We start from the raw sequence: 15,172 nt of genomic DNA on the forward strand, positions 1-15,172 counted from the left end.
AATATTTTAGGCATGCTGTGTGAATGGGGTACACACAGGGCTTTTTTTCAGCAGGAACGCGCTGTGGAACGCAGTTCCGGCACCTTCTGAACTGACTGTATGTAATGGCAAGGGATGCTGGGGTGTGCTGAAGGGTATTGATGCTCACTGCTGTGGATATATTTTTGCTGGGGGGGTCTATTGTTGTTGGTGGGGGACCTGTTGTTTCTAGAGGGGTCTTATGTTGCTGGGGAGGTCAGTTGTTGCTGAAAGAGATCTACTGTTGGGGGAGGGTTTATTGTTGATGGCAGCCAGCTGCCGTGAGTCTATTGTTGCTGGTGGAGACATTTTGTTGTGGGTGGTCCATTTTTGTTCTGGGGATCTTTTGTTGCTGGCTGCAGGGGATCTATTTTATTGGTTTTCTTGATATCATTACCAAATTCCATATAAATTACTTAGCACCACAAAATTATACTTGGTTCTATATTGTCTAAAAGGGGCGGTACTGGGGGGTAGGGGTAGGGGGTGGAGAAAAGGGGTGACTCGGAAAGGGGGAGTTCCTGCACCTATTGTCTGAGAAAAAAAGCCCAGGGTACACATTTAGTATGGTTTTCTCAAATTTGACTGCAAAAGAGGATATACCCTTTAAGAAAGACATGCTTGCCTCTTAGCAATGCACTGGAACAGCAATGCTGTAAATTAATTCAGCATTAACAAATTTGTATTATAAGCTAAGCGATCCAAAAAAAATAAAAGTACAAATCATCACTTACATGCTTTTGTTTCTAGGCATCAACTTTCTCGGAAATAGATAATTAATAAGTTATAAATCTTGTGATCGGTAGACTAGACGATGAAAGCAAATTTATTTAACGTGTGTAGTTAACAATGGCATCGTTTTAATTCTTAATCCCTGCTCCACATTGGATTCTATCTGTTTTAACGTAATACACAATATTTGGTTTTGGCTGATTGAGTTAAATCTATTAGTACTTAACAAAAAAATAGTGTAAAAATAAAAATTATTTTGTGGTTCATTGAGTGAATGGGGTAGTTGTGAGTGTTTATCGCAGTAAGGCTATGACCTTGCAGTGATATGATGGCCTATCTCTAAATCTTGTCTACCAGTTGTTCTGCGTGACTAAGTGTCACTGATTTTCTAATTAATCATAAACTCTTGCCTTAAGTTAATTAGTGCCCTCATTATGTCATGCCTACTCCGGCTTAACATAGTCTTGCGCCAGTGAATCATTTCTACACCAATTAAAACTTGAGCTCAAGATGCAATAACAATCTCCAAGAGTGATTTTAGATGGCATAATGACACCATATTATGAAGCTAAATTGGATACCAACCACTGGTACGTGTAATATCGAGCAGGCCTCCAAACCTTTTCATTAGTAAATGTAGCAGCTAAGTGCTTTGCATACGCTCGTTTACCAGATGCGTTAACTATCTCAAGGCAGTAATGGTTCTGGAATTTGTGGAGTTTTAATATTCTTCTTTGCGAAACAGCGGTGAGTACGCTAAATGTGCCAAAATAACGTGCCTGCTTTGAGGTGAATTCAGAGAACAGATTGTGCTGAGTAATTTGTCTTTGGTGCAAATGGGAAAAGACAGAAATAAAGGTTTTTAGAGCCATTTGCAAGAGCTGGATTATTTAACGCAAATGTAATAAATTGTGCTTATTCATTTTTAAAATGACAGAGCTGAACTCCCGGCACATATTAAAGACAAGAATGAATGCAACTCTGTAATCATTAATACATATTTAAATGTCTTTTAATAAATGCATGCAGTGTAAGTACCTGGCTTTGGTGTGGAATCAGTTTCTTGCAGCTCCCTTTACAGCAAAGCTTAGATGGGGCAGAGTGAGAAGCAGCATAGTCAGTTGTGCATCAGGGCTAGAAGTAGAGAGCTGATGGACAGAGAGATGAGCTCATCGGTCTGCTTCTTCTCTTTTCACTGTCCAGTCACAGGCTGGGGGAGGGACAAGACCTGTAGGACCTCATGCACATAGGGCGTTTTTACAGCTGCTTCTAGCAGCATCAGACATTTTTATTTTTTGCAGCTTAAAAACGCCTCTCAATGTTATTCTATGTGTCCATGCACACACAGGCTTTTAGAAGCTGTAAGTGGCATAGGCGTTTTCAAGCTGTAAAAAAAAACCCAAGGTCAGCATGTTCTGAGGATCGGCATTACAGCTGTAAAAATGTCTGACGCTGGTAAAAGCTGCTAAATGCGGCTTAACGCTGCATACAGCTGCGTTAAGCCTCATCAAGAGTTTTTCTTTTTTTTTTGACATATGAAAATCAATGGTTCCCTATGAGAGCCCATTGATTTGTAAGTAAGTCACAGCACAAGTTGGATCATGATGATTTGACTTGCGGTGTGGCTTGTGCTCTGAGGATCTTAAAGGTATACCCTTGCCAAAAAAAGAAAAAAAAAACTGGTGTGGGGTTCCCTCCCAAGAACATACCAGACCCTTATCCAGGCATGCAGCCCAGCAGGTCAGGAAAGGGGGAGACGAGTGAGTGCCGCTCCTGGACCATACCAGGCCACTTGCCCTCAACATGGGGAGGGGCCCTGCGCCTACTTCCCAAAAGCACCTTGTCCCAATGTTGATGGAACAGTGTATATATGTATCTATATATCGAGATATATAACTAAAAGCCTTTACCACCAATACATCCAATTAGGCACAGTTCGGTTGCAGGGGTCCCTGATAAGCTGACTTGCAAGGCTTAACACAATCCGGCTTCAGAGGATGAACGCTGATGCATTTGTGGAGCAGTGGCTTTCTGGGGATGCTTGTACAGACGAACACATCGATGGTAAAGAAGTCTGGAACGTGCCACCTGCAAGGCAAATCAGGCCTATCTACAGGGGCGGACTGACCATTGAGGCACTCGGGCACTGCCATCAGGGTTGCCAGGCTCAGCAAAACCAGGGACAGTATGTAAAAATCTATGTTTTTTTACATCTGTCCCTGATATGTCCAAAACTGACATGCTTTTGATATGAAAATCCTGAGATTTTAGCTGCCCTGCCTCTGCACTGCCTCCTAGCATGGTGGCCATCTGTAAGCCCAGGGGCCCCATAATCTTCTATTGCCCGGGGGCCCCATGAGTTGTCAGTCCGCCCCTGCCTATCTAGCCTATCTTTTGATCCCTAACCTGACTATAGACTATCAATGCTACCGGGCCTCTACCCATCGAAATGGTCGTCGGAAGCCTATCCTGATGCTATCCTGAGTTGTTTACCATTCCCTAAGCTAATACTAGCTAGGACCCCCCCGACCAAAACGGGACACTGTAGCTTTAAATAAGGAAGTGGCAGATATTAACTTCAACATAAACCAGTCACTTGATAGGTTTTAATCAAATGAGCTTTGCTCTCATACACATGAGAATATTCCATGTATATTGCAGTAACAAATAGAACGTTTCAGTGAATCAGAGAAGTCTCTAACAGATATCTCTGATTCCCACACAGGAGTGACAGTAATATAACAAACAGTGAGCTACACATTGCAGTAAGGGCCCTTTCACACGGGGCAGATCAGTAATGATCCGCCTCCGTGTGTCCGTCAGCTCAGCGGGGATCGCTCCGTATATCCCCGCTGAGCCGGCGGCTGACAGGGTGGTCCCCGCACACTGTGCAGGGACCGCCCTGCCTTTCTCCGCTCTCCCCAATGGGGGATCAGATAAACACGGACCGTGTGTCCGTGTTCATCCGATCCGCAGACGGAAGAAAAAATAGGGTTTTCTTCCGTCCGCAAAATCGGATATTTGCGGAGGCGGGTGATTACGGGTGTCAGCGGATGTTCATCCGCTGACACCCGCAATCGCATAGGGACCAATGTATGTCCCGTTTTTATCTGCAAACGGATGGATAAAAATGCGGACATACGGTCCGCACATGTGAAAGGGGCCTAACACTTGCCTTTTGTCCCTTTTCAGTCTGGATGGATACAGCATGAAATGAGTCTGCAGCATCTCTGGCTTACACCGCATGTGGCTGGCCACACTTTACTCACTTCCTGTAAGACATCCATATATGAAGCCTTTCAGGGTTTCCTGACCCTTAAGCAGGGATAAGAAAAAAACTCTTAACACGAAGAATCTGTTTGTAACCAGAACTTTATGGTAGTAGTTACCAAGTATGAATGTAAACAACCTCCAGACACTTCCTTACACAAGTTTTAATGAAGCAAAGAGCACAATGATAGTTTATAGTGTTGAGCAGAATATGCCATATTCGATTTCGCGATATATCTCGAATATATATTCGAATATTCGAGATATATTCGCTAAATTCGAATATTCGTGATATTTTATCGAAAGTAAATGATTGCGATTTTTCGCTATTGCGAATGCGAAAATAATTGCGATTTTTTGATAACTGCGGTAGGAGCACTCTGATTGGCTCAGAATATTCGTGATATTTTATCGAAATATCGCAACATGCGAATGCGATATTTATTGCGCAATTTCGAGAAATGCTGGAGGAGCGCTCTGATTGGCTCAGAATATTCGTGATATTTTATCGAAATATCGCAACATGCGAATGCGATATTTATTGCGCAATTTCGACAAATGCTGTAGGAGCACTCTGATTGGCTCAGAATATTCGTGATATTTTACAATACAAAATAATTGCGAATATTCGGCAAATGCGGAAGGAGCACTCTGATTGGCTCAGAATATTCTTGATATTTTACAATACAAAATAATTGCGAATATTCGGCAAATGCAGAAGGAGCACTCTGATTGGCTCAGAATATTCTTGATATTTTACAATACAAAATAATTGCGAATATTCGGCAAATGCAGAAGGAGCACTCTGATTGGCTCAGAATATTCTTGATATTTTACAATACAAAATAATTGCGAATATTCGGCAAATGCAGAAGGAGCACTCTGATTGGCTCAGAATATTCTTGATATTTTACAATAGAAAATAAAAAGTGTTTTGCATTGGTGGTGATTCTTTACTCTATCCATCTGTCACAGCCATTTGTCAATCAAACACCTTGAAGATTGAACACGTTCATGCTGCATGCTTTGGACTTTTTTTCACTTCACATATCAGACATTTTTATGAAAGATTATTTTTCTATTATTGGGACTATATTTCTTTATATATTTGTTTTACTGTGTATTTCACAAGTTATTTGCGCTTGCTTATTTTATAATTTGCCCACATGTCTTGTCACTAGACATATTTTTTATTCTTGTAGAGCGACTCCATTTTCTGTCTTGTATTAATTTATGTTGTATAACATTTTTGAGTTGCTGCTGTATTCTCCCCTTTTTTAAGGTATGCGCAATTTTTTCCTTCTTACAAAAAATAATAATATCAAACATACAAATATTCATAACATACACATACACAAAGCCCCCCCCTTTTGCATCAGAGACAATCAGAGTTCTCCTACCACAGTTATCGAAAATTCGCAATCATTTTCGCATTCGCAATAGCGAAAAATCGCAATTTTTTTTTTTTCAATTTGGCAACATAAAAGGATCGCCTCAGCTTAGCTACTCGGCCCAGGGTCTCTAATCATACCAGCAATGCTTTTAGACGTCGATAGGATGTGATCTGTTTTAAAAATCAAATTGAAAAAATGCGAATATTCGGAATTGCGAATATTCACCGCGAAATTCGAAATATAGCGCGATTTCTCGAATATGCTATATTCGAGTCGAATATTCGCAATGCGAATATTCGTGAGCAACACTAATAGTTTAGATAGTTATATAATCTGTGTATTTGCTGTGTGCCTGAAGTTCAGCTGTAATAGAATGTTTTGACACTTCACTGCTGGCATCTCTAAGGTCTCGTACACACGACCGGGTTTCTCGGCAAAAACCAGCAAGAAAACTGCTTCTTGCTGAGATTCCCGTTGGTGTGTACGAGGCATTCTCGTCTGGAAATCTGTCCAGAATCTCCACGAGAAAAAAAGAGAACCTACTCTCTTTTTTCTTGTCGAGATTCTTGTCAGCCTGTTTCCCAACGAGAAACCCGAGAGTGTGTATACTTACCTGTCGCCGTGGAAACCCGTGCATGCTCAAAATTACTTTGACGCATGCGCGGTAGCTTCCACGGCATAAGTAGGGTGAAGCAAGATGGCAGGGACGGAATCAAATGTGACGAGCGCATGCTCGTCGTACGCAATGACGTCACTGTGTTCTTTCCTTTCGAGAGAACCGTGGTTCTTTTGAAACGAACGTCTGTACACTCCGGCGGCAAGAGTTTCTTGCCAAGAATCTCGTCAGGGAAAACAACAGGTTTTTCCTGACAAGATTCTCAGACGTGTGTACGAGGCCCTTCTGGGTACCTCTTCGCAGGGATTACTGAGGTCTGATAAATATTTATAATTTAGTGGGGCAATCAACCACCAAGCTTGGGGAATTCTGATCAGACCAAAAAAAAGAAAACACAGAGTCAACAACTAAATTAAGCCGTGAATTTAGTGTAGGGCACTACACATGCTTTCCAATCCACCAAAGAAATACAGTCATATTTTGTCAGATTATTTATGTATTGTCACAAAATTCAAATCCAGTTGAGACCAGTTAGGCAACTAATGTCCTGTGATCCTAACAAAGGGGTGCTTCTTTTACATGATCATATTACATTTATTAATATGTAGACATTCCAGTGTTGCCAACCTACCAGATTGAAATTTACTGGCACGACACCCAAAATTTACTGGCGCAGCCACGTTTTTACTCGCATTTCACAAAAGTTACTAAATTACATTTTAGGTGCAAATTTCAGTATTTAGGCTACAAACAAGTACGCTAGGCAAATAGCAATGGGATTTAAGGTAGATATTAAGGTAAAAAAACATATTTTTGTTATTTTTGATAAAATAAGGGCAAATTATTTAGTCACATCACCCCCTGCCTTCACCCCCCTCTGCGGTGCCACAATCTCTCCCTGCCTTCAATCTCACTCTGCCTCCAATCTCCCCCTGCCTCCAATCTCCCCCAGGCCCCCTGCCTCCAGACACCCCCTGCCTCCATCGTCCCCTGCCTCCATCCCCCTCTGCGGTGCCACCAACAACCCCTGTCTCCATCCCCCACCCTCTGTGGTGCCACCAACACTTCCTGCCTCCAATCACCCCCTGCCTTCAATCTCCTCCTGCCTCCATTGCCCCCTGCCTCCATCCCCCTCTGTGGTGCCACCACAGTCACCATCACCCCCTGCCTCCAATCTCCATGCGCAGTTCCAAGCCGAACCGATCTCGGATATTTTTACTGGCACATTCCCGCAACCACTGACATTTACGAACGGGGGGAAAAGTGCCAGTTTTTACGAACTGTCCGTAAAAATACGGACGGTTGGCAACACTGAGACATTCCCTTTTGGGGTTATGTGTATGTCAGCTAGTGTAAACAGCTGTTGTGAGAACCCCAGTTACAGCATAAAGCAGTACTGAAGTCCAAACATATAAAAAATAATTGTTTGGCAACTGGGTAACAAGTTTTTTGGCAGCAGAGACATGCAGAGTCTCTTTATCTAAAAAAACATCTCCCTCTTGTTCCTACAATTTTTTAATTATGTGTACATTGCCGTAGGACTATGTGCAATGCAATGTGCACATCAAAACTCATTCCTGGCATCTAAGAGATGCAGAGAATGAAGCCAGGTTGCAGGATAATGTAGCTTCTGTGCTCATGTGGCCAATGGCTAAAGAGGAAAGATGCCGGAACCAGAAGAAATAGCTGAGAAAATGAAGAAGGCTACATCGAGCCTGGATCTGCCAGCAACGGAGAAGGGTACACCAGGGTCATCTTAATGAAAAGGCACTCCTGGGCACTCCAGGTACATGGGGGGCCCTCAATAATCTTGCGTTGCATCATACTTGCCAACTGTCCCGGATTTGCTGGGACAGTCACTTTTTTACTAAACTGGTCCCGATATGGTCCAGCATCCCAGACCCCCCCCCCCCCCCCGTACTGTGCCCTTTGTGTTGACTAGTTTTTGATTTATGGAATGTTTTCCTTTTCTAAAATCGATTTTTATTGAAAGTACTAATGAATATATGATTAAATCTATCAACGATTTATACTTCATTTCTTGAAATTAAATGTGTTAATTGGGGAAAGCTGGTAGGGGCCCCAGTGCATTACTTTGCCCAGGGGCCCATGATGCTATTACGACGGCCCTGGGGCACACTTGTACCTTATGGCAAAAGTGCACCCAGAGAACATAATTTACCCTTTAACCATCTGCCTACTGGGCACTTAAACCGACCCTACCCCCCCCCCCCCCCCAGACCAATTTCCAATATTCAGTGCTGTCACACTTTGAATGATAATTACCCAGTCATGCAACACTGTTCTGACATTTTTTAATACATTCTGCTACTCCTCCGGAGTATGGCAATATCACATGTGAGACTTTTACACAGCCTGGCCACACACAGAGGCCCGTTTTGAAGTAGCACCTTCAGGCATTCTGGTAGCATAGATCACACATTTCATTTCTCAACCACCTAATACACTTTTGAAGACCCTGGAGCATGAGGACAATGAAAACGCCCAAAAAATTACCCCATTTCTAAAAGCTAACATCCCAACATATAAGCTTTGAGCCATAATGAGTCTTTTTAACAGTTCATTTTTTTCCAGAACTTTTTGAAAAATGTGGAGAAAAAATGAAAACGCATTTTTTTTTACACAAACTTGTCCATTTTAAGATATTTCCAACACATAACATGTACATAGCAAAAATTATACCCCAAAATACATTCTGCTACTCCTCCGGAGTATGGCAATATCACATGTGTGAGACTTTTACACAACCTGGCCACATACAGAGGCCCAACATGCAAGGAACACCGTCAGGTGTTATAGGGACACATAGAATGCACATACCAAGAATTACACCCCAAAATACATTTTGCTGAGCAAAGGATAAACAAAAGATTACCTGTGGTTTTCGTTTACCATACTTCACTAATAATTTACTGTAGTATGGTAACGGCAGAAAAAGTCGCCTATGCAGAGGCCTGGTTAGGAAGGACACTGGGGACAATAATAAGAGGTGTCTCTTCTAACTCCTCCACTGGTACACATCTTACATATTTTCTGACGTCTTTGGCCTGTTGGTTTGGGAGGGATTTTATCAGGAAAGTGGTGTTTGGAGAGTCTACTAAGAGCATCAGATCAAATGTTTTCTGGTGGGCCATTCAGGAATATAAGGGCAGTGATAATTTCCTTCTGGTAGCCAAGGAAGTGTTGGGGGCTTTTGGTGGAGTTATGAGAAATTATATATGAGTTGTATTGGGCCAAATGAAATAAATAAATTCATACTTTTTTATTCAAATGGTATGTTCATCTTTTGACAAGGTATGTTTCGAGCATTTGGTCGTCGAAGTCGACTCCCCCATGAACAAATTGTTTTCGTGGACACATGTTGGCTTTTGGATGGGGTCATTCCTTCTGGGGATTTCCATGTAGGTGTCATAGTGGATCGAAGACAGCATGTAGACATCCCTTCTGTCCCTTACTTTTATCTATGGGTAAGCCTATAATAAGGCTTACCTATAGATAGTGGAAATATCAACCAAATGTGGAGATATTTCACTTGTAGTGCGCCAATGTCGTTATTGGCACATGCGCTGTGAAGAAAAGGACCTCCGTGCTGTTTCTTTCCCAGTGTGTGCCGTGGCTGACTGTTCCCACATGAAATGCTTAGGGAGTGACGTTACGCGGCTCCGGCCAGTCACAGAGCCGGAGTCTGTGGCCCCTGAAAAGAAGAGGGGCAAAGATGGACGTGCCGTGCACAGAGGACGGCACGGGCTTCATTTGCAGGTAAGTGTCACATAATGGGCTAGATGCATAGTTGCATCTAGCCCATTATGCCTTTTATTTGCAGAGTTTGCACAGAGCAAAAGAAGAAGTAAAACCTCTTTAACTTCATATTGATGAGCCTTTGAGGAAAGCCCTTCCTGTTCTTTCTTACAGTGCCACATGCTGGCGTCTTCCTCCGGTGAAGGTTGTGGAACAGGGGAAGACGTGTGTAGAAGTTGTCTACATACAGGTTGTAAACAGTATGTAAGCAGGTGCTTAATAAGGTATTGCTGTGTTGCAGTGGTGGCCCCTTACTTCAGAGGGGGCAGGGTCACCCGCACGTAACTGGGAAAGCCTGGGTTTTCCCTTGCGTCAGAGGGGGACGGAGTCACGTGAAGTGTTTTTGGGATGTGGAATCTCTGCAGGACTTCTAGACTGCCTAGCGTTGTGCGTGTTGATTTAATCTGGAAGAATGTTTTTGGTGTAGGTTTCATGGGCACAATTAACAACCAACAAACAATTTTTCCACACCTGTTTGACAGGTGCATATCATTGCAATTTTGGACAGCAAGGCCAATTCTTTCTTTCATTAAGCCTACCTCTTATAGGGTTACAGTGTGAAGGCACCACCGACGCCCAAAGTTCAATTTTTCCACACCTGTTTGACAGGTGCATATCATTGCAATTTTGGACAGCAAGGCCAATTCTTGCTTTCATCAAAAGTACCTCTTATAGGGTTAAAGTGTGAAGCACCATCGACACCCAAAGACCTCATCATACAGACTGGCTCCCTGAGTCGTTGCTTACAAAATAAAGAAAGCTTGGAGGGAAAATTTCATTTTTGGGGGGGATTTATAAATGCAATTTTTGCTGCAGCTGCTTCTATACAGAGTACAGATGTACCACTTTACAGGTAGACTAAGGGGACTGCCCCAGGCACTATATTGAAAGGAGTTTAAAATTGTTATGCTTTCACTTTAAGCATCAATAAATCACCGTTCATTTAAAAATGACGTTTTTTACAAACTTTTTTTATTGATACATGTCCCCCAGGGCAGTACCCGGGACCCCCATAACCATTGTATGCCCTAATACTTGCACATAAGCCTTCAAAATCGACACACCTTTGATTTTTCTAGTTCGGGTCCCATAGACTTCAAAGGGGGTCGTTTGGCCCATACCTACCTTTCAGACACTGAACAGCCCAAAGCAATTGACCCCTGCTCATCTGCTTATAAAGGAGCCAATTTTCCTAGTATCCTACTCTAAACTAGAAGGGTGCTACACATGGCTTCCTCTATACATACAGTGGGGGACTGAACATAGCCACCCAAAGACAGTAAGGGGTAGATTCAGGTAGATTGGCGCATCTTTATACCGGCGTAGCACATCTAATTTGCGATACGCAAGTGCATATGCAGAGTCACCTGGAAGGGAAAAGACAGGTCCCCAAACACTTTTTAGGACAATAAATTGCATATTAGCCTTTAAAATTAGCACTTTAGATTTCTCCCATAGACTTTAACTGGGTGTTCCGCGGCTTTTCGAATTTGCCGCGAACACCCCTAATTGTTCGTTGTTCGCCGAACAGGCAATGTTCGAGTCGAACATGAGTTCGACTCGAACTCAAAGCTCATCCCTACTGCTAATACAGTGTCCAAGAATTGCTATAATGCATTCTGGAAATTGGTGTTGGAACAAAAAAAAAAGCAGCATACTATACAAAGTTTAGTAAGACATAATATAGCTGTAACTGTAACATGTATAAGTTGTTTACAATGTGCTGTACAGTGCTGTAAAAGTCAAGACTTTAGTTAGACAAGAGCCTTGGAGGCTTGGCCATAAGGTTGTAAATTGTAATAAAACAGTAAAAGTCTATAGGAAACCCTAAAGGGTTCATTTACAAACCTATTATTATTTCAGCTAAATTCCATGTTATTCCTATGGAATAACCTACCATTAATTTTAGTGCTGGCCCTTTTTCAACCTGCTATTAAAAGTCTATAATACAATATTTTACCTATTCTTGTCAATCTACAGCTGGATTTTTATTACAGTTCTGCGGTAGATGTTATTTATCCATATGGACTCATAACCGTGATTTATTTTCCAATATATTGGAAAAGAGGAAACAAGTTAATGGCAAAAGAGTGCTGCAATCCACAAAGCCAATAAGATACTTACGATTTTTAAGACAGTTTAGAAAATGAAAAAAATTAAATGTTCACATGTTAAAGAGTTATCTTTCTGTACAGTTAAAGTACAATGTAACTGTTAACATGGAGCTAACCGCCTAAAGCGGAGTTCTGCCAAAAAAATAATAATTCAGCAGCTACAAAAAGTGTAGCTGCTGACTTCTAATAATCAGACACTCACCTGTCCCGCGTTCCAGTGATGCGGGGAGTAGGAAGCCCCGCTCCTCTCCCCCTCCTCTCCTCAGCGCTGGCATTCTTACTGTGGGCGCCCAGCTGTGGCTTTACAGCCGGGCACGAACTACCCATTGCGCGAGCCACGCTGCACGCTGTGAATGGCCAGGCAATATTCTGGGACCTGTGACGTGTCTCAGAAGATTTCAGGGAGGGGGGTGGTGAATTTCCTTTTGGTGCTGTGGACCCCCAGGGGGGAAGCGGGAGCTGGATTCCTCTAAAAATATGCTATTTGCTCCCCAAATGTGGCATGTCAGGGGGTCACCGTCACCTAAAGAGGAAGTTCCATTTTTGGGGGGAACTCCACTTTAATGTATGGGTCTGAAGTAATAAAATCTCACTAGGGTGATTACATCATCATTGAGCCCATGACACTACCAGAAGCATTACTCTTTTGCCTACCTTAATGGCAGGCTGAACTTGAAGTAGCTTTAGGGCTTGATTTAACACTAGACCACATAGGCCTTGGTCTAGGGCACTATGGTCAATAGGGGCCGCACCAATCTGACCAGAGTTAAAAACTATGGTCATTATTGCTAAATATCGTATTTCAGACCCTAATACCTGCAGAGCCAGAACCCTCTTTACTCCTGGGGCATTCCTCTGGTACAAATTAATCTTCATAAGCCCTCACACACTTCTATGCCTATTCCTGAGACCTGCCACCATCTTTTGGGATACTGTGCTAATTGTGCCAAAGAGGCGAAGTACGAGGCAGTAACTCTGTCAGAGTGCATTCATGTATTTTAGGATCTGTTACAGTCTGAGAATGAGCTGCCTGGTTGCTCTTCAGGAGTCCTCTGTGTGGCGTAGGGGATGAGCAGAACATCAAGGATTCTGAAACACTAATGATGGGGTTTAGAAAAGGAGACTGGAGGTGCGACCAATGTGGAAATAAGTGATGGAAATCAAGGCAACAAAAAAGATTGTTGTTACTGCTCTTATGGAAAAGGATAATTAAAAAGTGTGTTGAGGTGTTGAACCTTAGCCTTAGTTCTATGTGATCCCCTAATTCCTATGTATCCGGGTGCTAGCTTGCTGTGTAATTTTCCACCTGCTTGCCCTCTCACCCTGCTGTACATAGACAGAGCAGACTGTGCGATTTTCCACCTGCTTGCCCCCTCCTCCTGGCAACAGCAGAGCCTGTGAGGAGAAGACTGGTAACACATCAGATGCATGGGACACTGGGATATGTAGTCCTGAAGGAGTGCCCAGGATTCCCTGCTGATAAAAGGAGGACGAGAGACAGAACTTTTCCTGGGCAATTCAAGAGGTTAGGGTCTTTTGCTGAAGGAAATCAGAGTGTACAAGTCTACCATTTAGACCTGCCAGTGTCCACCAGAGACCGCTACAAAGGATACAGATCAGTACAGGAACCAGACTGTGCAGACCCAATACTTTGTTCTGAGCACCCAGAGAGCTGAGGGAATGAGCCATAGAGAGATTTGCTGTGTCTTAAGAGCAGGGCTAGGGAGACCTGTTGCTGTGTGTGCCTACATCAGTGACGCTCGGATCGCGAGAACCAAGACTTCTGGAACCACTGACTGCCAAGCCAGACCTGTTGCATCCTAGAAGTGGTGATCGGAACCACAAAGCTTAATCCCTTGCTGCACACAGTTAATGCCAATAGAGACTGCTCCTTACTTAGCAGCCCATAAGCCATCCATTGCACAGCTTTAAAGGTACAGCTCCATGTGCACCACTTTACAAATGGGCCCCAATGTCAGCTGGCTTGACATTGCACAGGTATAATGTGAACAACTTCCAGGGATACCCAGCTCAGGAATACTTACACATTCCCACATCTGTGGGGTATCGCTACAGAGTGCACTCCAGAACACTTTCTCTGATTGGTTATTGCACAATTACTGTGAGTCTTCTTTTACTGTCATAATCTCACTGTTAAGGAAATTGCCAACGCTATTATTCAAATTAGTTAGCCTAGCGTATTCTAACGTGATCTTTGAACATTTATTGCTTTGTGCCTTGTGTTACCCTGCCTTGCATTAATACACTTATTTTATTTACCATTAAGTTGCTTTTTGCCTACTTTCTGTGCACTATTACAGAGTGGTAGCATACTGACATTTCTCAGCCATTCGTCTGGACCTGCCATTGTCCCCGTCTTGTGTAAATAAGGTATGGGAGGGGGAGTGCTGCAATCTTATGAAAGGGGCAGTTTGTAATATCGATGGAGGACTAAGATGGGTGATATGTGTTGAGTGAAATCTATGATGGAAGGATCTGTAATGGAGAGGGGTCTATGATGGGGGGATCTATAATGGGGGGCTTTGTGGTGAGGGGAGTCTGTGATGGGGGGATTTGTGATGAAGAGGAGTCTGTGACAGGGGGATCTGTGATGGAGAGCAGTCTGTGATGAGGGGGATCTGTGATGGGGGAGTCTGTGATGGGGGGTCTATGATGGGGGGATCTGTGATGAGGGGAGTTTGTGATGGGGGATCTGTGATTGAGAGGAGTCTGTGATGGGGGGAAGATCTGTGATCGAGAGGAGTCTGTGATGGGGGAAGATCTGTGATGGGGGGGATCTGTGATGGGGGAGTCTGTGATGAGGGGAGTCTGTGATGAGGGGGGATCTGTGATGGAAGGAAGTCTGTGATGGGGGACATGTGATGGGTGGGAACTGTGATGGGGGGTATGTGATGGGTGGAAACTGTGATGGGGGGGTCTGTGATGAGGGGGAATCTGTGATGCGATCTTATGTAAGGGGAATGTGTAATATCGATGGAGAACTGTGATGGGAGTCTGTGATGAGGGACGATCTTTTTAAAAAAAAATCCTGACTCGGTATGCGAGTGTTGTCTCGTAACACGAGCAGGATTCAAGCCTCTGTGGTGTGCAGTACCGCATTTGGCCAGATGCGCCGGAGCCGGTCGGAGCCGATCAGAGCTGTTTGGAAATACTCAGAAATACTCGAAAACACTCGGAATACTCTGTTC

Source organism: Rana temporaria, chromosome 6, assembly GCF_905171775.1.
Source record: "Rana temporaria chromosome 6, aRanTem1.1, whole genome shotgun sequence".
NCBI lineage: Eukaryota > Metazoa > Chordata > Amphibia > Anura > Ranidae > Rana > Rana temporaria.